Below are 22,736 nucleotides of genomic sequence, written 5' to 3'. Positions count from 1 at the left end.
TCTCAGAGGAGAGGAGTATGGCTGTTTCAAAAGCCAAAAACAAACCCTCTCTGAGCAGATTAAACCTTCTGCCACAGAGGTAAATCTCAAAACTAAAAAAGTGGACAAGGAGCGATCCCAATGCCCAGCTATCAGTCAATCCAAGGGTGAATCAGATAGCACACAGGATGGGGGGCAGAGTCAAATCAGTTGAGTCAACGGGGCCCTTAACTGTCAGAATGAAAAATATTTCTCAGCTCAACTGATGGCATTAAGATCACAAAGTACTATGGCTCATTTATGGCGGTTGTTGATACATTTGTTTAAGGATCACGTGTGTATGTTTGTGTGTGTGTGTGTGTGTGTGTGTATCCCCTTACCTCTTTTGTGTGTGGGCCTCTTCTCTGCCCCACTGTGCAATTATTGCTGCACGAACTCAAAATTCTTTTGGGCCAGCAGTCTGAGTGGCTTGGCCTAACATTCACCCTTTGTGCAGAGTGAGGTATTAGTGAGGCAAAGGAACTGGGGCCTGGCATAAGCTCTGAATAGATTTTTGTGGCTTCGGCTGAAGATGCCTGTGCTGTCAAAGCCTCCACGTCTATGCGTTTGCATTTGTTTTCTAATTCCAACCTTACCTCTGCTAAACTGAGGATTTGTCCACAACTGGCCAGCATCCGTCCTGGTTCAGGATTCTAGGTAATGCCTGTAGAGGTGGAGGAGAGGCAGATGGAGAGTGGAAGACAGGAGGGGAAGGCAGGCCACTGAGGTTGATGTGTTCTTCTTGCTTGAGACCGCCCTTCCCTTTTGATGTCTGTAACAGAAATGGCTGTACTACTACTACGTAATTTTAACGTCTCAGGCTGTGTGAGGAAATGCCACCAGTGCACCTGATTCACAGCTATCCAGAAAGGAGAGGTCAGCAGGACCCCTGGGCCCAGATCTTGAGCTCAACACAGCATCACATTCTGGCTGACGCTCAGGGGCTTGTTTGTCTCAGGGAGCAGAATGGGGGTCCCTCAGAAATATTGATCCATCTATCCTGCTTCTCCCAGCTCTCCAGCACTAACCAAACCTGTAGGTGAAAAGATGGATCCAAGGGAGAGGTGCCTCAAAATCAGAAATCTGTGTGGGTTTCTTCGAGGGGTCTGGGGACTTGAGGGGCGGCAATGTAAAAATTATTGGAGCCAAATCTGCACATCACCTCAGCTTGCAGATTTTCCTTTCTTTTCTTTTCTTTTGACTTCATTTTGTGATGGCAAAAAAACCCTCGAGTGGCTTTCTTAATTAAGTAAATTAAGGCCAGCTTGCACCTTTGTGCAAGAGAAAGAGTATTTCAGGATCTTTTGCCTGATGCCTCTTTAGTGTCCCCCTACACCCACCCCTAGCTATCTCTCCCCAGAGACTTCCAGTTAGGGAAATCTGACCAAGTGGCTAGATCTAACCACAGTCTCCTGGCAAGAAAGGACACTGCAGGCCCCAAGGACAGTTCAGTGTGATGGAAGGGGAGTCAGCCATTCTGCAGGGCTTCTTTTCCTGTGCTCCCCACTCTGCTTCTAGCTTCTGCATCTGCTGTTTTTGTTTGCCTTGGGATGTCAGGCACAACCTCAGTCCCTTCTTTGATTTCCAAAAGAAATCTACTTGTCTCCAGTATTCAGCAAGTCTGGGTAGACTTTACTGATGTTGGGGGTAGGGTCCCAGGAAGGGGATCCCAGGATGGAGGCTTCTGCCAGATCCCTTGCATTCTGCTCTCTCTCCTCTCTTCTCTGCTCTTTTTACACTCCTCCTCCTAGATTGTGTTCGTACCTCTCATGCAGTTTCTTCTCACTCTATTAGAGCATCTAGCAGATTAATCATCTAGGCCTCAACAGATTTAAGAACGTTTCTTTTGTGTACCAGTAGCCACCCTTTTTAAAGGGAGGATGGGATTATAAATAACTCTTTATTCTTTTGCAGGGTCATTCATCCTCATATTTTCCCATAAGACAGATGGAAAAACTGAGGTCTTAGCCACCTAGCAATCCAACAGTGTTGCTCAGCTCCAGACACAAGTCCTCTGTATACTAGCCTGGTTCTCTTTTCTTCCGGTTACTCTCTCTCTCTCTCTCTCTCTCTCTCTCTCTCTCTCTCTCTCTCTTTGTAGCAGCTTTGCCAGCTGTACATATTCTAATGTGAAATCTTTTCTGGATGGTGGATGATCTTGTTGCTATGCCCTTGGCTCCATACTTCTCTAGAATCTCAGGGGAAAACACCATCTCCTCAAAAGCTGGGAGCTCTTAGAATGCAGCCAAAGACCCTTCCAGGATCCATGAGAGCTGTCCAGCTTGTTTGGGGTGTGTATCCCACTTTTCAAAACCCACTTCAATACTGGCTGAGAGGGAAGAAGTCGGGGAGAGATGACTGGAAAAGGTGGAGAAAAGAACTCTGTCCCAGAGGACCTTTTTTAAAGCCAGATAGCCACCCATCACTGTGGTCAAGGCAGGCAACCCAGTTCTGGGCTTGTTCCGGAAAGATCTGTCCCTCCCCTTGCACAAAGACCGCCTGCCTCTGAATTCCGTATGCAGGGAGACATAGCAGAGCTGGGGGAGGGAGCGATGGCGAAGGCAGAGGTGGTCACGACATCTAGGAAATGTTATCAGAGCCCACTCGAGGTTTTGAAAGGGGTACGTTTCGAAAACCACAAATAAATGTGATTTTATGCAACAGGAAACAAATGTATGAAATTCATTAGCCTCGAGTTAGCGTAAGCTGAAATTATGTGTAAATACCTTTTAAGAAGGGTTAGATGCATTCATAAATTTATGCATAGCCGGTTACTAAGGGCAACGAGCATGTTTTCATAGGAAGCTGGAAACAGAAGAGACTTTAGAGATCGGCTAATCTCTAGTCCTCCGGCCCCCTCCCACCACCTCTGCAGTGACGGGCCATCAGAAAGGGGCCTCCTGAAGCCAAAGAGGGCACTAGATGGGAAATGGGTGATTCCTAGTGGTCTCCCAGGTAACCCCCGCCCTCAATCTTTTCCTTCAAAGTTAAGTTTTAGAGAGGAGAGAGGGGACAAACCGCCTTAAATGCCTCTAATGAGCTGGAGGAGCCACAGAGACGCATTGTGTCTCTTGGGGGATGGGCAGAGGGCAAATATGAAAAGACGGAGAAGGAAAAGATCCTACCTTGCCCTTGGAGAGATCATAGTCTAATAAGGGATATAAATAAGTGAGAAAATATTATGAGATTATGTACAACACAGCAAGGTACACCCTGGGGGTGTCGAGAAGGGATGAGTGCTGTGTACAAAGAAAGAGGGGAGCAAGGCACATTAGCTTCCCGATGTGAGAGAACCTGAAGCAAGTGGCAGCGTTTACTTAAACACACAGGGAACGGTTAGCCCTCCCATCATCCAGTCAAGCCTAAACTCCATTGTAGCACTCACGGTTCTTAAGAAACAATGGGCATAGCGCCCCCTGGAGTTGTGCATCTCAGCAGCCCTCCTCAAAAATCAGCTACTGTGACTCCGTCATTTCCAGGTGAGGAAATGGACGCCTGGAGACATGAATGAATGAACATGTCACACAGCTATTTCACGTCAGGGTGGGGCTCTACCTCACTTCTACCAAACTGCAGTCCAGCCCTCTCACAACACACGCCTTGAGATCCCTTCCGCGGGGCCACCCTTAGCCAATACACATTACAGTGAAATAAGTTTCTTTAATTAGAGTTCGAAACGCTTCTTTCTGTGAATGGGAAATAGGGTATCCCTTCCCCTAGGCAGATGCAGACCCTCGCAGGGTGCTCGGCTTGGCAAAGGGACCCCTCAGCTGGTTGCCCTGTGTTGGACGCCCTGTCCCAACCTGTACTGTAGCCCTGCCCATTAGCGACATGAATCCTGGGCTGTGGAACTACTCCAGGACACATTTGTCATTGTAAAGACCCAGCTCCTGCCCGAGCCAATCCCTCCCCTCCCTGATCGCCCAGCCCTCAGGTGATGGCATTTCAGTGGTGGAAGACATAGTCCCTGTCGAGCTTCTTTCTGATTTTGAAGTCTGGAAAGCGCTGTGGACTCCCTCAGGCTATAAGACAGTTCATAAACATAAGATGTTATTATCTCACTATTAAATAAACAGAACAACGATTAAGTCTGATCTGAAAAAATGAATCAGCTTCCTTCACGCTGCTGGAAGTTCTCAAATGAGGTGCCAAACTTCATTTTTAGTGCCTGTTGAATAAACAGCTCACTCAGCTGCCTTTCTCGTAGCAGCGCCTTCCAGCTTTGCAATTCCAGTCACCTCCTCGCATCAGGTGGGACCTCAGCTGCCAAGAGCAGTCAGTCTCCTCCCCCTGCAACTCTCTGAGGGCTGCGGGACCAGAGCTAGATCTCATCCTCTCCCCTCTGGCCCATGCGACTTGTCTCCCTCCTAAACCATCTGTCACAATTAAGCACAACAACAGAAACTCTTAAAATTGAGCCCGTACAAGCTCCTCTTTCTATTGTTCCTCAATATCCTAGGGCCCAGAAGATAAGATAGAGCAAGAAGCCTGGGGGAAAATTTCCCCCCAGGGCCCACCACTCAGTAGTGCTTAGGATTCTCCCAGGAGTCTGATTTCTTCCTAATGTGTGACTCCGAGAATCCTTAGGTAATTACAAATAGTTCTGATAAGGAGAACACACAGTACCAGTCACTCAAACTGCAATGTGAATGTGTTTATCATATCTTTTTCCAATGAGACAGAAGGAATCAAGAGACATGCGAATATCTCACACTGTAACGGAATGGATGTACTCCACCAAAGGTAGCTGTAAAAGAAGTTCTAGTTCTTCATTAACTGTTTCCTTTCTCTCTTTTTCCTTCTTTCTTTCCTTCCTTCCTCTCTCCCTCCCTCTCTCCCCTCTTTCCATTTGGAAGGCTATAATAAACGGACTTATTATGGGGGAAATTCCTTCAATAGGCCTAGTTTAACTGTCCGATAACAGTTTAGTGGGACTTCAGTGGGAGAAACAGGAGAGGCTGTGAATGGCAGAGGGGTTCCTGTTCTTATCTGAGACTGTGCCACTAGGATTTAGCTGCTGTGTAAAGCCTGATATCTGAGTGGGGTTAAGACTGGTGGTGGAACCCAGCATGTGCTGCTGGTTTTAGTGGGAGGAGGGTTTTTGCAATTCTTTTGGAGCCTAACTATCCCTTTAGCCATCAACCTCCATCTCCTGGGCCATGCCAGGAGTTTCTGTCTCCTCACTTGTGCCTTCCAGAACTGTTTCTCACACATTCCCTCCACTTTTAAAAATTAATAGACTATCTTTTAGAGCAGTTTTAGGTTTACAGAAAAACTGAGCAGAAAGCACATGTACTCCCTCTCCCTCCGCACCAGTTGCCCCTATTATTAATATCTTGAATTAGTGCGCTACGTTAGTTACAATCGATGAACCAATAATAATATATTATTATTAATTAAAGTCCATAGCTTTCATCAGGGTTCACTCTTTGTACTGTACAGTTCTATGCATTTTGATAAGTGTATAGTACTGTATCCACCATTACAGTATCATACAGAATAGTTTCACTGCCCTAAAAATCCCCTCTGCTCTACCTATTCATGCCTCCCCTTTAGCCCCAGCCCTTGGCAACCACTAATCTTTCTACTCTTTATAGTTTTGCCTTTTTTAGAATGTGATTTAGTTGGAATTATGTAGTATGTAGCCTTTTCAGACTGGCTTCTTTCACTTAGAGATATGCATTAAGTGATATTAAGTGTCTTTTCATGGCATGAGTGCTCATTTCTTTTCATTGCCGAATAATATTCTATCATCTGGATGTACCAGATTTTATTTATTTGCCTATTGGAAGATATCTTGATTGCTTCTAAGTTTTGGCAATTAGAAAGAAAGCTTCAATAAATATTGTGTGCAGGTTTTTGTGTGGACCTAAGTTTTCAACTCATTTGAAAACTACTAAGGAGTGTGGTTGCTGGATTATACAGTAAGACGATGTTTAGCTTTGTGAGAAACTGCCAAATTGTCTTCCAAAGTGGTTGTACCATTTTGCCTTCCCACCAGCAATAAATGAGGGTTCCTGTTGCTCCACATCCTCCTTGCCAGCATTTGGTGGTGTTAGTGTTCTGGATTTTAGCCATTCTAATAGGTGTATAGTGAATGGCATCTCGTTGTTTTAATTTGCAATTCCCTAATGACATGATGTTGAGCATCTTTTCATATGCTAACTTGCCATCTATATATGTCCAGTGAGGTTTCTTCTCAGACCTTTCACCCATTTTTAAATTAGGTTGTTTCCTAAGTTTTAAGAGTTTCCTATATTTGGATATTAGTCCTTTATCTCTTTTGTGTTTTGGAAATATTTTTTCCCAGTCTGTGGCTTGTTTTTTCATTCTCTTAAGAGTGTCTTTAACAGGGAAGACTTTTTAATTTTAATGAAGTCCAACTTACTATTTCTTTCTTTCATGGACTATGCTTTAGGTATTGTATCTAAAAATCATCACCAAACCCAAGGTCACCTACATTTTCTCTTATGTTATTTACTAGAAATTTTATGGTTTTGCACTTTACATATAGGTCTAAGATCCATTTTGAGTTAATTTTTGTGAAAAGTATAAGGTCAGTGTCTATGTTCTCTCTCTCTCTTTTGTTTCTTTTGCTTGTGGATGTTTAGTTATTCCAGCACCATTTGTTGAAAGGACTATCCTTTCTTCATTGAATAGCCTTCATCTTTCTGTCAAAGATCAGTTAGCTATATTTGTGTGGGTCTATTTCTTTTTCTCTTCCAGTTTTATTGAGATATAATTGGCGTACAGCACATTGTATTAGTAAGGTGTACAGCATACTAATTTGACTTATATACAACATGAAATGATTACCACAAACCACAATAGTTTAGTGAACATCCATCATTTCATATAGATACAAAATTAAAGAAATAGAAAAACATATTTTTCCTTGTGATGAGAACTCTTGGGATTTACCCTCTTAACAACTTTCATGTATAACATACAGCAGTGTTCATTATATTTATCATGTTGTACATTACATCCCTAGTACTTATTTACTTATAAATAGAAGTTTGTATCTTTTGACCACCTTCATCCAATTCCCCCTCCACTCCCCCTCTGCCTCTGGTAACCACAAATCCGATCTCTTTTTCTATGGGTTTCCTTGTATGTTTGTTTGGTTTTGAAGTATAATTTACCTACAACACTATGTTAGCTCCTGTTGTACAACATAGTGATTCGATATTTCTATACATTTCAAAATGATCACGACAACAAGTCTAGTTACCATCTGTCACCCTACAAAGATATTACATAATTATTGACTATATTCACCACACTGTACATTTCATACCAGTGACTCATTTATTTTGCAACTGGAATTTTGTACCTCTGAATCTCCCTCACCGACTTCTCTCCTCTCCCCACCCTCTGTGGGTCTACATCTGGGTGCTCTATTCTGTTATGTTGATTTATTTATCTATTCCTTTCCCAATACCACATTGTCTTGATAACAGTAGGTCTTGAAGTTGGAGAGTGTCAGTCTTTTGACTTTCTTCTTCATCTTTTTCTCCATATTGTGTTGTTTATTCTGGGTCTTAATACCTTAGCATATATACTTTAGAATCAGTTTGTCAATATCCAAAAAGTAATGCTCTGGTATTTTGATTGGGATTGAGTTAAGTCTATAGATCAAGTTGGGAAGATCTTTGCATCTATGTTTATGAGAGATATTGGTTTGTACTTTTCCTTTCTTGTAATGTCTTTGTTTGGATTTAATATTAGGGTGATGCTGACCTCACAGGACAAGTTAGGATGGGTTTCCTCTGCCTCTATTTTCTGAAACACACTGTAGAGAATTGATATCATTTTTCCTTAAATGTTTGGTAGAATTCACCAGTCAAACCATCTGGGCCTGTTGTTTTCTCCTTTGGACGGTTATTGATTCTTTTCTTTTTTTTTTTTTTTTCAGTACGCGGGCCTCTCACTGCCGTGGCCTCTCCCGTTGCGGAGCACAGGCTCCAGACGTGCAGGCTCAGCGGCCATGGCTCACAGGCCCAGCCCTTCCACGGCATGTGGGATCCTCCCGGACCGGGGCATGAACCCGTGTCCCCGGCGTCGGCAGGTGGACTCTCAACCACTGCGCCACCAGGGAAGCCCCGGTTATTAATTATTGATTCCATTTCTTTAGTCAATATAGGCCTTTTCAGATTATCTATTTCTCCTTGTGTGAGTTTCGGTAACTGTGTCTTTCAAGGAATTGGTCCATTTCATCTGAGTTATCACATTGATGGGCATAGAGTTATTGTTAATATTCCTTCGTTTTCTTTTTAATTTCCATGGGGTGCCCTCTACTTTTACCCCATTCATTCATTTAAAAATTATGTGTTGGGGCTTCCCTGGTGGTGCAGTGGTTGAGAGTCCGCCTGCCGAGGCAGGGGACACGGGTTCATGCCCCGGTCCAGGAAGATCCCACATGCCGTGGAAGGGCTGGGCCCGTGAGCCATGGCTGCTGAGCCTGTGCGTCCAGAGCCTGTGCTCCGAAGTGGGAGGGGCCCCAACAGTGAGAGGCCCACGTACCGCAAAAAAAAAAATAAATAAATAAATAAAATAAAATAAAAATTATGTGTTGAGCACTTACTATTAAAAACATGAATTCAGCATACATTCATTGAATGTCTATTATATGCTAGGTACTGTGGTAAGGTTAGGGATAGCACGGCATTGTCCTCTTGGAACTTACATTCTAGTGAGGAAGATCAAGTTTGAATAAACAAATAAACACATCAAACAACTGCAATTGTAGTGGATGCTAAAGAACGAAATAAACAGTCAGGAGAAAACTTCTATAGCAAGGGTGGGCTGGGAAAGCCTCTCTAAGGAGGTGACATTTTAGCCGAGAATTAAAAACTGAGAAGGATCCAGCCTTGAGAAAAGCCTAGGAAAGAGCACTGCAGGCAAAAGGAACCACATGGGTGAAGATCCTCCAGAGAAGGAAGAGCTCACATAGGAGAAGATGAAATCCCTTCAGTGTGTCTAGAGCATAGTGAGCAATGGAGACAGTAGCCCCAGAAGAGGTCTGAGAGGTAGGCAGGGGCTTGATCCTGGAGGACCTTCTAAGTCATGGGAAGGAGTTTGGATTTTCTAAATGAAATGAGAAGCTTTTGAAGGATTTTAAGCAGGAGAGTGACACGATCTGATTTACATTTTTAAAAGATCACTCTGTGATCTTTCCTGACAGCTGTGAGGAAAACAGAATGGAAGGAAATGAGAGGGAACAAGCAAGGAAACCAGATAGGAGCTATGACTTTTGTCTAGGCAGAAGGAGCTGGGTGTCTGGACTTGAGCAGGGAGGGCAGTGACAGTTGAAATGGGCAGAAGTAAAAATGAATGAATTGGGATCTATTTTGCCAAGCACAGGACTGGATATTACAAGCTGCATTAGCCGGGCCATCCACGGAAGGATGCCTTTCTCTACCTCCAGTTTGAGGATTTCTTCCTCAAGAACCTCAGTTGCTCAGGAGCCACAAAGTGACCTCATTGGTTTCTCATATTATCCCAATAAGCTCTGGGAGTGACTATTATAGTTCCCTGGGCTTATCAATGACATATGTTCGGGGACCACAATTTCCATCTCAAACAGGTGTTTCTACATTCTGGGCACATTCCAAATAGTGCGGCCCTGAGGATCTCTGTTCTCATCTCTCCCAGCTGGGTGACATTTAGAATGATTATTGTTCAGTAGCACTCAGACTTCTACTAAATGGTATGGCAGAAGGAAGAACCTTGACTATCAGCGTGATTAGACAGTGGAATGGATTGCCAGAGGAGGTTATGAAGTTTCCTCCAGCCAGACAAGCTGCTGAAATATGAAGACATTATGTACCAACGTGAGCAGCATCTTTATATTCTAAGGGTGGGTAGAGAAAGCAATTCAAGTGACAGGGGGAGTAAGGTGGAAGGACACAGTCAGTGCTAGGTCATGGGTGGCTGCCAAACAACGCAAGCCAGGACTCACAGCCAGGCTGGGCCAGCAGGTGAATAGGGGAGCTAGAATGAATGCCCAGGGATCTAGTTACCGTGAGTTATGAGGTTGAAGCCAAGGTCTGAATCCAGGGTGTAAAACCAAACTGGAGGACACAGACAAGGTCTGGAGTCTGAATAGACAGGAAAGAGTAATCCTGCAGAGGTCCAAACCAGGCAGAAAGCAGTGTCAGGAGAATCCTGGTCTAATGGTGGTATTGGTCTGTGGCTGGGCTTCAAGCTAAGAAGAGAGAAATAGGTGGAGATAAAATCAGAGTGGGACAGGTTATCTCCTGAATCAGAACAGCTAGGTGGGTCCACATCATAGCTCAGCCACGGATGTGCCACTGGATCTCAGAAATGGGACCCATCTGCCCTCTGCCTTATTTCGAAGCTTCCCAGAGAGAGGCAGTTTCACAGACTTTTGTGACTTCAGCACAATGCTACGGACTCTGGGGGATGGGGCCTCACTGGGTGATCTACTGCCTCTATTTTCTGTGGTCTGTGGACATCCTTTTGACGTGGCAAACAGATTGGAAGTAAAATCAAGTTCACAACATAATCACAAAGAGGAATTTCTCTGACTCTGCCTTTTCCTGTATTTGCCCCTCTTCAAAGCCTTTCACTAATCCAACTATTTCTGCGAGTCTCCCAGAGGTCTGTGACATAGGTTCATTAACGATATCCTTTCACCTCCCCAGTGGCTTCCACCATTTCCTCCTTTCCTCTCTAGCTCCCTGGGGTGATAATCTGCTGCCAAGTCTTCTGATGCCTGTAACAAAGACATTGATGCATTCAGGTGGCCGCTGCTGGTGCTATCGCAAAGCTGCTTCCCACCCAGCTGGAACTACTAAAGCCAGTGCTTCTGATGTGCTCTGTGTACTCAATGCCCCACAGAGATTTTAGTGAAATAGTCCTTTAAATTGGTACTTACTCTTACAAAGCCCTCTCTACTTAGGACTCAGGTATGAGTCCCGGGAGGTAGATCAGAAGATAACCAGGGTAGTGGCCTCTGGTGGGTATTGTGTTGTTGTTGTTGTTATTTGGTTTTTGCTCTTCCCAGCAAGCTTTTCCACTCACCTTCAACTGGTTATAGCCTCTACTCCTGGCCTCAGGGATAAGTATATGAACTAGAGCTGGCCAGTCACAGAACATCCATTCTCTTGGCAACAGTGATTGGACCGAATGATGGGCACATGACCAAAAAAAAGGCCAGTCAGAAATGTTCCCTGGGATAGATCCATGGACTCTGGGAGATAGAATTTCTCTTTGTGAGGCTTTGCCTGCTGACAGCCATGTCTCTTTCAATATGGAGAAGACCAGTCTGCAAGAAAGGATGAGACAAAATGGGGAAAGAGAAGCAGAGATAAGCAGAGATGAAATATAGACCCAGAGAGTTCTGACAATGTTGAGTTGTTAATTACAACCTGAGAGTTATACTCAACATCTTCCCTCCCCCTCAACTCTGAGGTCTAGGAGGGATCTTAGATGTCCATTCTTTCTTCCATTAGGATGCCATCTTTCCTGCAAGGCTCTTTCAGCTTCTAAACACATAGTTTCTCAGTGGACCCACCTCCTAGACCCTCCAGACAGAACAATACATATGTGAATCCAAGGGTGAATCCAATTTAGGCTGCTAAGTTAGGCCCCTTCCACATAATCACTCATTTAACAAATATTTATTGAGCTCTTACTATGTGCCAGACACTGTTCTAGGAGCTGAGAATATAGAAGTGAATAAAATAGACAACATTTCTACCCTCATGAAGCTTGTATTCTGAGGATCATTAGATAACAAATAATTACACATATAATTTAATCTCATCAGTGTTATGAAGAAAAATGGAGCAGGTTAATAAGATAGGAAGTGATGGGGTAGAGTACTATTTTAGGCAGTATGTGCTGGGGAGGCCCCCCAAGGAGTGAACAGTCCTGAATAAAATGTGGATATGAGTCATGTGGATATTTAGGAGAAACATAGTTTAGGCTAGGTAGACAGGAAGTACGAAGGCTTGGGGGTGCTTGACATGTTCAAAAACAGCAAAGGAGGCCAGTGAATTAAGGTGAGTTAAAAGGAGGAGTGGTAGGAAATGAGGTCAGAGAGGTAGCCAAGGGCCAATCTGCAGCAGGCCTTGGAGGTTGGGGTAAGAACTTTGTATTTTTCCCTAATTGTGATGAGAAGCTATTAGAGTGTTTTGATCTGGGGATTGGCAGTATCAGATTGACCTTTTACAAGCATCCCTCTGGCTGTGGTGGAGATAATGGATTGTAGAGAGTGAAGCAGGGAGGCAAGACAGGAGATTATTGTGTGAGTCCAAGTAAGAGATGATGGTGGTTCCAACTAGGGTGGCAGCAAGGGAAGCAGTGAAAAGTAGGTGGATTCAGCATCTATTTTTCTTTTTTTTTTTTTTGGTTTTGTTATGACCAGAAAACAAGTGAGAATTTTTAATTCACAAAAGGTGAAAACACAAGACATTGATCTCATTATACATACAATATTACAATAAGCTGATTAGCTGTGGACTATGAAAACATTTAAGACTTCACATACACACATGTGTACTTTGAAACAAGAAACACAGGACAATTTTAATCTTTGATATGTCATAACTACCAAGAGAAAGAACACTGATTTGAGTCTAATTGTTTTCCTGGCATGCAATCGCTATATAGGCCAGGCCGAAAGCATACTGTATATTTTTAAGGACATCTTTAGGCAAATATAAACATTCTCATTTGGGAGCTTTTTCTCCCCACCCAAAACAATCTGCTTTTCCATCGTTGTCAAGTAGCTTGGTTTGTTATCAGTTTAACAAGATCACGACAACAAACAACATTTGCACCACAAAACTCAGGTGAGAGGTTTTTACACAGGTCATACAAAAAATATTTGTTCCCAAGAAAAGCAATCTCTAAATTATAGATGCAACCCTAATAAAAAAGAGTCTTGGTTACAAATCATTCACTTTCAAATATTGATGAAGAAATAAAGAATGGAGGGGTGGGTAGGGGTGGGTGGCAGAGGCACTGGCATGGCAGGGAGCACAAAAGGTGTGAAATGAGGAAAACATTTGCCACAGGAAATACTGGATTCAGTTGATTTTTTTTAAAATGAGGTATTATAAAAGTGTGCCAGTAAATGCAATAAAACCCCCCAAATTAGAAACCAAAATGCACATTTCCAATGGAAAAATCTCTAAACCTCTTATAGTTTTCTTTATTTAGATTAGACATTTCATATACAGCAGTTAATCTAGAAAAATACATTTAAAAAATCTTCAGCAGACCATGCTCTCTGTAACAAAACTTTCCAAACCCTGTTTTATTATACAAACCAATCTACAATAGTAGTGTAAAAAGAAATTCTCAAATTTAGCAATGTCATTTTCGATCTGACATCCATCTAATTTACATATGGGTTTCCACTATTCATATTGCAGAGCTAGAATTCTGTAATAATTTTTTTCTAATGTATTCTGTACATATTAAATAATCTAAAATGTTCCTCTTGTAGTGCATTTACCATTTAGCAAGTCTATTCAGCATTTTTCCAGTACCATTTGCATTACAGTGATTTGCCTGTAAATGTAATTAAAATCTAAAAGTGCACACAGATAACTTTCTTAAATAACGGCCTATTTCTGGAGGAAACCTAATATTTACAGAAAAGAATTACCAATATCGTGATTAGAAATGGGGGGTTAGAATGCACTCTGAGACTATATAGCACAATTATATACATAAGCTAAAGGACAGTGAGTCTTTAGCCTGTATTTACATCAAATAATGTTGGTTTCCACAGGGTCATACCAAGAACTCAGTATGGCACTAGATAGAATTAGGATTGTTAGCTACAAGTCAGTGTAGAACAGACAGCCCCAAAATACCCTGAACTGGCTTATGCTAAATTAAAGTCCAGTATATTACAATGTTTTAAGTACTATTAGTGTGCTGCTGTGCTACTCCGTAAAGACAGCAAGCCTTCATCAAGGGATCGCATCTGGCTTATAATGGGTCCTAGCAGTCAAAATGCCAGTGTATGCAGAAACCCTGAAAAAAAAATACACAGGTTTCAAAACAGATATACTTCATTTTGTTTAAAATGCCCAGGAGTGTTTTCAAAATAACTGATAGTAAGTATTGTTTTATAGAGTGATGAACCTATTGAATCATAAGAAGAAATTCTACGTTATCCAGTTTGAGGAGAAAAAATGTAGTATCCTTACCAAATTATCCAGTGTGTATGACTGGTTAGAATCACAAGTTTTGATTTTTACTGAAATTCAGAGTATGAAATGCAAACATTCAGGATAAAATTAATTCAAACGTACACACAGTTCTATCAACTTGCAAAGAAGCAGCAAATACGAGGGCCTATCCCACATCTGGACTCTCCCATTCCTTTCTGATCCCTCAGAAAAGTGCAAAATCAAAGAGTCACTGCTTGGTCCAAACATAAAATACATCAGGTATAAGGACTTGGAATCTGATGAAATCCGCCTTCTATTCCACAGGTTGTCTTCAATAAGAGTCAACGTCCGAAGATGGAATTTATCTCGAGAAGAATTAACTCTACAATCTGATTCTGGTAGACAGTATGAACTGCTATGCTACCAGTCTCATTCTCTGGCTGTAACAGAGTGGGACCAGACACAATTGCTATACTCTGATACGTCATTCTGTTTTTTTCTCCGTTTTCTATAACTCTTTTGAGATGTGTAAAGAGAGTCTACATTGTGTCCTGATTTGGCTTTGGCAACTGTTTGATTAGATCCTTCACAGCAGAGACACGCTGTCTTGGTTCTTGTTTAACTGCATTAACAAAATCATTAAAATGATCAAATGTAAGGAGAGGTACTGGTAATTCTCGAAAAAACATTTTCAGTGCTCCAGTGATGACATGAATATCTTCCCATTTACTATCCTTCAAGTCCAATTTCTCATGACTGCAAACCTCAGCTTCTGGATCACTGCAAGGTTGCCACCAACTCTGTAAATCCCATCAACATCCAACCCATATTGTTCAACATGTTCAATGCACAACTTCACAAATTTTGGCACTGTGCCATTCTCTCTCTGACACAGATTAGCAAGATTGGTTCCAAATACCTAATCTTTAATATAACCTTTTTCACGAACAGCTTGCAAAGTGGGGCGTCGTGTAAGAAACTTCTTTAAGTTGTTCTTGTTTTCTTTTTTTCTGTTCTGAAGAATCTCTGCTAGATACTTTTGTGGAATGCAATTTCTTCAGATCCTCATGGTCCTTTTCTTTATTGCGCTTTTCTATTCCTGGTGAATCTGGTATATCTTCCTGAATTGCTTCATCAGGTTCTACTGTCTGATTACTGATAGTGCTACTAAGAACTTTAAACCACTCATTGATAACAGCGTCATTATCAAACTGAATCAGCACTTCCGTTCCTTGACGGGGTTTCAGCTCAAATACATTCTTTTTGCTGGATTTATCCTTTGAATCTCAATCATCGCCCTCTTATGGTCCACCGTGAACTCTGGTTTGGACTGATTACTCCCAAACCAGCTTGTGCTACTTCCTTGAGTTTTGGTAAATAGTGAAGATGAACCCTGCAACATGGCCCAAGAAGACAACTAGTTCTTTCGAACCTTTTTCCCATTTTCAGTAACTTGTGTTACATTTAATAATCCATATTTCTCTTGACCCTTTGGACTGCTGGCTGTATCTTCGTTCTTTGGTGAAGAGGGAGAAGACTCATTTTCAGAGTAGCAGGGTTTTGAGGCAGTTGGAGATTCCTTGTCATTGGTGTTCAACACAATGGTGCTATGTCTCCACTTTGTTAACGCTATTGGTTCTTGCAGCCGCCTGTCCAGACTCCTACTTTTAATAATTTCTCTTTGCTGCTGAGATGAGGCATTATACTTTGGCAACTCCCATTCTGACCGAGATCCATCTGCACTGTAGTAATATTGTCTACCTTGATCGTCAACATGCTTGAGCCACTCTTGATCTCCTGGACTTTGGGAATCTCCTTTGCTGATGTTTGTATCTCGAGTCCAACGAGGGGGTTTCCGAGTTCTTTCCTGTGTTCCTCTGTTATAGTAAAAACAATGCCCTGAACTGTCTTTATGAGGTTCCCATTTTCCATCAATCTGAATTGCTGGGCTTCCGGGGACTGGGGGGGAGAGACGACTGGGATATTTTCAGTTCTTGCAGGTTAGCGTAGACAGGAAAATCTGGCCGTCCTTGATTTGGAGGTGTGGTCGTCCTTATCTGCTCAGTGGAGCTGCTGCTAAGCTTATCACCGGACTCTGAATCTTGATGTATCCGTTCTGAGCCTTCTCCTGCTGAATCACAAGACTGTTCCTGGGAGAAGCCAGCTTTCTCTACATCCAAGAACTCTGGACCGGGAAAGTGACCAAATAAACGTGTCCTATTCTGGCCAGAAACTTTGGGAAAATGTGAGTCACTGTTGAACTTTCCATTATTATGGGTCAGGTTCAGGCTGAGGTTGACAGTCTGACCTGGAATATAATTGGGTCCAAAATTCTGATTGGCATCACGAATAAGACCTGTTCCTTTAACAGACGGCAATGGCTTTCCAAAACTTGAAAGCTCGGGCAATTTGTTCACATTTTCTGTTGACCTCTAAAGGTGGAGTCTCTGCATCATTTTCACAGAATGATGCGGCAGCCCCGCTGCCTGTTGCACAGGCGGCATCAGGCCTCTGCAGCCGACCTCCCTCAAGTACTGGGCAGGCACATAAAACGCTTTGGAGTTCTCGTCAAGCTTGACCTGCCACCAGTCATCGCTGATCTTCTTCACCAGGATGTATCGCTCCCCTTGTTTTATCACGACCTTTCTGTCCTTCACTTCATATTCTTTTTTTTTTTTTTTTTGCAGTGTGCAGGCCTCTCAATGTTGTGGCCTCTCCCGTTGCGGAGCACAGGCTCCGGACGCGCAGGCTCAGCGGCCATGGCTCACGGGCCCAGCCGCTACGCGGCATGTGGGATCTTCCCGGACCGGGGCACGAACCCGTGTCCCCTGCATCGTCAGGCGGACTCTCAACCACTGCGCCACCAGGGAAGCCCCGCTTCGTATTCTTAATCATACTCCACTTCAATATACACGTGCCCTGGAACAATCTTCCCACCTCTTCAGCCGTTTTCTTTCCATAATATTCACCTCTCAAAAAGGATGCTTTGCCACATTATGACTCTGTGGCTTGTTGGAGCAATATGGCTTAGAAGGAGAACTAAACATCCAGTCTTACATTTAAACCGAGGGCCCGGTGGCCTCACGGGGGCCGGCTCCCTCCTGGCCGCTCGGCGGCGGCGGCGGTGGGGAGCCCAGGCGAGCCCGAAGGGCGCTCACTCACCTGCAGCCGGGCCGGCGCGTCCCCATCAGCATCCATTTTAAAGGCAAAGCCAGTTAAAGCGAGAAAGCTGTGCTGATGAATTGGACATGGAGTGTGAGAGAGGGTCAAGGATGACTCCCAGTGTCTCAGCCTGAGCAACTAGGTTAATCGGGGTGACGTTTTTTGAGATGGGGAAGAATGAGAGAGGCACAGGTTCAGGGATGGGGGAAATCCTCAGTTGAGTTTGGGACCTTTTAAATTTGAGGAGCCCATTAGGCGTCTAAATGCAGATGTGAAGAAGATTGGAGAAAGGAAATATATATCAAACAAAGGGGTGCAAAGTGCTTGGATGGAAAGGGAGAGTTTCGGAGAAGCAAGCAGAGTTCCAGCAACACCCAGGCAGAGCACATCACACTGCCAAAAATGGAAAGAGAGCAGATAACTTTTTTTTTTCTCATTATCTCCCTAACCAGGGCCTGGCAAAAATTCAAGCTATATTAGATGGAGGGGGTTTTGTTACTGTAAATCAAGATAGGTAAAGGGACAGAGACTCTTCTAGCATCATAATCCACCAAAAAGGCATGCCAAAAGAATGTCAATGGTGGTGTGGAATGTTCAGCTTTCACAAAGAGATTCCACCCCGAGGCCAGTCTTTGGTTTCTGCTCTCTCCATCCCCCTCCACTCACAGGACTGGAGAGGCTTCTTCATCTCCATTCAAGTTTGGAACTGGATGGAGCTGAGTGACTACCCAATCTAGACACCCACATCAGACAGGGAAGTTCCCAGAGGTCCAGGTGGATGGAGAGAAGAGGCAGGGAAAGTTTTCCCACTGACTGCAAGAGGGGGAGGAGTGCTCCAAAGCATCTAGAACAGAGGTCTTGTGCCCACTGAGGAACTGAGAATTGAGTGGAGTAGTAAGGGGCCACTCAAAATCAACATGTCCTATTGATTCGGATTGGTTAGAAAGTGTGATTTAAACGGGGAATAAAGGCCATTTTGTGCATTTTTCTGCACCCCGTGTATATATGGGTGACCAACTAACATGCTCTTTTAATCTCTCTCTTTCTTCCACCCAGGGGTTGCACAAGTATTCAGAGCACATGGAAATACTGAACTCTTTGAGGGCAGGAACCGGCACTTAGTTTAGTAGCTGGCACACAGTAGGCACTCAATAGGTGCTTGCTGAATTTTTTTAAAAGCTAAAAGAATAATCCAAATAAACTGAGGTGAGAATCAAACCAAAGGGATAAGTGAGCAGAACAGAAGGAGAGGAGAAAAAAGAAAATGCAAATGTGAGGGATAAGGGCTGTCCGGCTGCACTTGGGAGAACAGTAAGATGCAATAGGAGTAGGGAAATAAAAAGGAAGCAAATTAGGGGCTTCCCCGGTGGCACAGTGGTTAAGAGTCCGCCTGCCGATGCAGGGGACATGGGTTCGTGCCCCGGTCCGGGAAGATCCCACATGCCGTGGAGCGGCTGGGTCCGTGAGCCATGGCCACTGAGCCTGCGCATCCGGAGCCTGTGGTCCGCAACGGGAGAGGCCACAACAGTGAGAGGCCTGTGTACAGCAAAAAAAAAAAAAAAAAAAAGGAAGCAAATTAGAGAGGTTAAAGTTATCATTAGAAAAGGGAGGTAGAAAAAGAAAAGAAAAGAAAGGTAGAACTGAGCAAGTTTTGGCTGCCAGCTTTTCTTCCTGACTTCTGCCAACAGGGTGTGCAGTTTTGTTGATGACGACCTTTTTTTTTTTTTTTTTTTTTTGTGGTACGCGGGCCTCTCACTGCTGTGGCCTGTCCCGTTGTGGAGCACAGGCTCCAGACGCGCAGGCTCAGCGGCCATGGCTCACGGGCCCAGCCGCTACGCGGCATGTGGGATCTTCCCGGACCGGGGCACGAACCCGTGTCCCCTGCATCGGCAGGCGGACTCTCAACCACTGCGCCACCAGGGAAGCCCGATGACGACTTTTTCTTGGCCCTGTGCAACAACAGATTGACCACAGAAGAAAACTCAGAGTTTCAGCATTCAGAGGTCACAGCCAGGTAGTGGGGACGGGAGCCAGCCTTGATCAATGCAGAATTGACTTACAATTTAATGCCTTTTTGTTTCAAAGTAAGATACCAGAAGAAGACAACTCAGGGGCAGGCTTCAAATTCCTCCTGCCAACACTGAAACACTAATAGGAGGAGTTGACATCATTGAACACAGGCTACACAGTATCAGGAGAGGGTGACCTGTGGAAAGGGCATGACAACGAAGAGGTAGTGGGAAAAAGAAAGGGCAAAGACCTAAAAGGGAAGGCCAGGAAAGTGACGTACAGAGAAATATCAATGGAGGGCTAGACCTATAAAATAGAAATTGATGGATGAGGGGATGAGGACATTAAAAAGATCTTTAAGAGGCTTCAGGGACTGTAAGAAAGAGGGCAAAGCAGAGATGTCACATGGAACATCTTACATAACAAGCAGCTAGTGAAAGCTATTGTAATATATAACATGATGGAAAGAAGGGTGTGCATGTGGAGGAGGCACCCCAGCACATAGTGTCTGCAAATAAGTAAAGAGTGGACATTCTATGGCTACCCAGCCAGTGGAGCCCTGATAAAACAAAAGTAGATGCTACGGTCCCTCTCTTTTAAACAGAAAGGAGACTGAGGCAGTGTGGTGACCAAGCATTTGTGTCAACAGAGTGGCATTAAGCATCTCAGTTCTGTCATTTAAAAGGTGACCACTCTGGGCAAGTTCCCTTGATTTCTAAGACTCAGTTTCCTTGTCCATAAAATGGGGACAATAAAACCTAAATCACTGGGTTGTCATTAGCATTAGCAATGTACGGACAGTGCCTTGCCCATAGGAGGCACTCACTATTATGACTACTAGTACTAGTACTAGTACTCCTACTACTTTTTCTATTGATTCTATTATTCATCCGTCTTTTTACTTAAGAAAAATGAAATAAACAAACAAAATACACTGTTGAGGATTATCCCAGCCCTAATGAAAACTTCTTTTTTCTCCTGGTAAGGAAAGAGTGTGAACCAAAGGAGGAAGGGCAAAAGGCATGACCTAAGACATAAAGCCTTATTCAAGTAGGAGAATGCTGGTGTGTGTGTGTGTGCGTATTTGTGTGTGTGTGTGTGTGTGTGTGTGTACAGCAAGCTGTCAGAGCAGGAATAACATACAGTTGGCCCTCTGTATTGACGGGTTCTGCATCTGTGGATTCAATCAACTCTGCATGCAAATGCTTGGGGAAAAAATTCCAGAAAGTTCCAAAAAGTAAAGCTGGAATTTGCCACACTGTGGCAACTATTTACATAGCAGTCACATTATATATACAACTATTTACATAGCATTTACTTGGTATTAGGTATTATAAGCAATCTAGAGATGATTTAAAGTATATGGGAGGATGTGCCTAGCTTATATACAAATACTCTGCCACCTTACATAAGGGACTTGAGCATCCGTGGATTTTGGCATCCATGGGGGTCATGGAACCAGTCCCCTGCGGATAACGGGGGACTACTGTATTAAGACCATAGATGGGGAAAGGGTGAAGATTAGAGTTTAATGTGTTGAAAAAGTGGTGTCGACCATTTGTGGAAAGGTGTTTGGTGATAGGAAATGAACTGTAAATGGGCAGAATATCTTGAATCTTTTATAATTAAAAACCCCATGGAGGAAACTTACACAAACCTCTTAGATGGCCTCATCCACCAGAGGGCAGACAGCAGAAGCAAGAAGAACTACAATCCTGCAGCCTGTGGAACAAAAACCACATTCACAGAAAGATACAAGATGAAAAGGCAGAGGGCTATGTACCAGATGAAGGAATAAGATAAAACCCCAGAAAACAACTAAATGAAGTGGAGATAGGCAACCTTCCAGAAAAAGAATTCAGAATAATGATAGTGAAGATGATCCAGGACCTCGGAAAAAGAATGGAGCCAAAGATCGAGAAGATGCAAGAAATGTTTAACAAAGACCTAGAAGAATTAAAGAACAAACAAACAGAGATGAACAATACACTAACTAAAATGAAAACTACACTAGAAGGAATCAATAGCAGAATAACTGAGGCAGAAGAACGGATAAGTGACCTGGAAGACAGAATGGTGGAATTCACTGCTGCAGAACAGAATAAAGAAAAAAGAATGAAAAGAAATGAAGGCAGCCTAAGAGACTTCTGGGACAACATTAAATGCAACAACATTCACATTATAGGGGTCCCAGAAGGAGAAGAGAGAGACAAAGGACCCAAGAAAATATTTGAAGAGATTATAGTTGAAAACTTCCCTAACATGGGAAAGGAAATAGCCACCCAAGTCCAGGAAGAGCAGCGAGTCCCAAGCAGGACAAAGCCCAGGAGAAACAGGCCAAGACACATAGTAATCAAATTGGCAAAAATTAAAGACACAGAAAAATTATTTAAAGCAACAAGGGAAAAACGACAAATAACATACAAGGGAACTCCCATAAGGTTAACAGCTGATTTCTCAGCAGAAACTCTACAAGCCAGAAGGGAGTGGCATGATATACTTAAAGTGATGAAAGGGAAGAACTTACAACCAAGATTACTGTACCCGGCAAGGATCTCATTCAGATTCGATGGAGAAATCAAAAGCTTTACAGACAAGCAAAAGCTAAGAGAATTCAGCAGCACAAAACCAGCTCTACAACAAATGCTAAAGGAATTTCTCTAAGTGAAACACACAAGAGAAGAAAAGGATCTACAAAAATAAACCCAAAACAATTAAGAAAATGGTCATAGGAACATACATTTCGATAATTACCTTAACATGAATCGATTATTTTATTTTTTAACATCTTTATTGGAGTATAATTGCTTTACAATGGTGTGCTAGTTTCTGCTTTATAACAAAGTGAATCAGTTATACATATACATATGGTCCCATATCTCTTCCCTCTTGAGTCTCCCTCCCTCCCACCCTCCCTATCCCACCCCTCTAGGTGGTCACAAAGCACTGAGCTGATCTTGCTGTGCTATGCGGCTGCTTCCCACTAGCTATCTATTCTACGTTTGGTAGTGTATATAAGTCCATGCCACTCTCTCACTTTGTCACAGCTTATCCTTCCCCCTCCCCACATCCTCAAGTCCATTCTCTAGTAGGTCTGTGCCTTTATTCCCGTCTTGTCTCTAGGTTCTTCATGACCATTTTTTTCTTAGATTCCATATATATGTGTTAGCATATTGTATTTGTTTTTCTCTTTCTGACTTACTTCACTCTGTATGACAGACTCTAGGAACGTGAATGGATTAAATGCTCCAACCAAAAGACACAGGCTTGCTGAATGGATACAAAAACAAGACCCATATATACGCTGTCTACAAGAGACCCACTTCAGACCTAGGGACACATACAGAATGAAAGTGAGGGGATGGAAAAAGATACTCCATGCAAATG

At 43.2% G+C, this 22,736-nt stretch overlaps 1 pseudogene across 1 annotated transcript in view; it reads right to left on the bottom strand.

Moving 5' to 3' along the window:
- Window positions 1–14,518: 14,518 nt before the first annotated feature.
- The window catches only part of LOC307069768 (rho GTPase-activating protein 12-like), a 34,129-nt pseudogene continuing 25,911 nt past the window's right edge, over window positions 14,519–22,736 (bottom strand). Inside the window, exons 4-5 of the transcript in view lie at window positions 17,273–17,411; window positions 14,519–16,842 (exon numbers count right to left, since the gene is read on the bottom strand). The product of the transcript in view is annotated as a rho GTPase-activating protein 12-like (transcript). The remainder of the gene's footprint in view (window positions 16,843–17,272; window positions 17,412–22,736) is intronic.

The sequence above is a fragment of the Hyperoodon ampullatus genome (genome assembly GCF_949752795.1).
Source record: "Hyperoodon ampullatus genome assembly, chromosome: X".
NCBI classification, from domain to species: domain Eukaryota; kingdom Metazoa; phylum Chordata; class Mammalia; order Artiodactyla; family Ziphiidae; genus Hyperoodon; species Hyperoodon ampullatus.
This window is presented reverse-complemented; position numbering and strand designations above follow the sequence as displayed.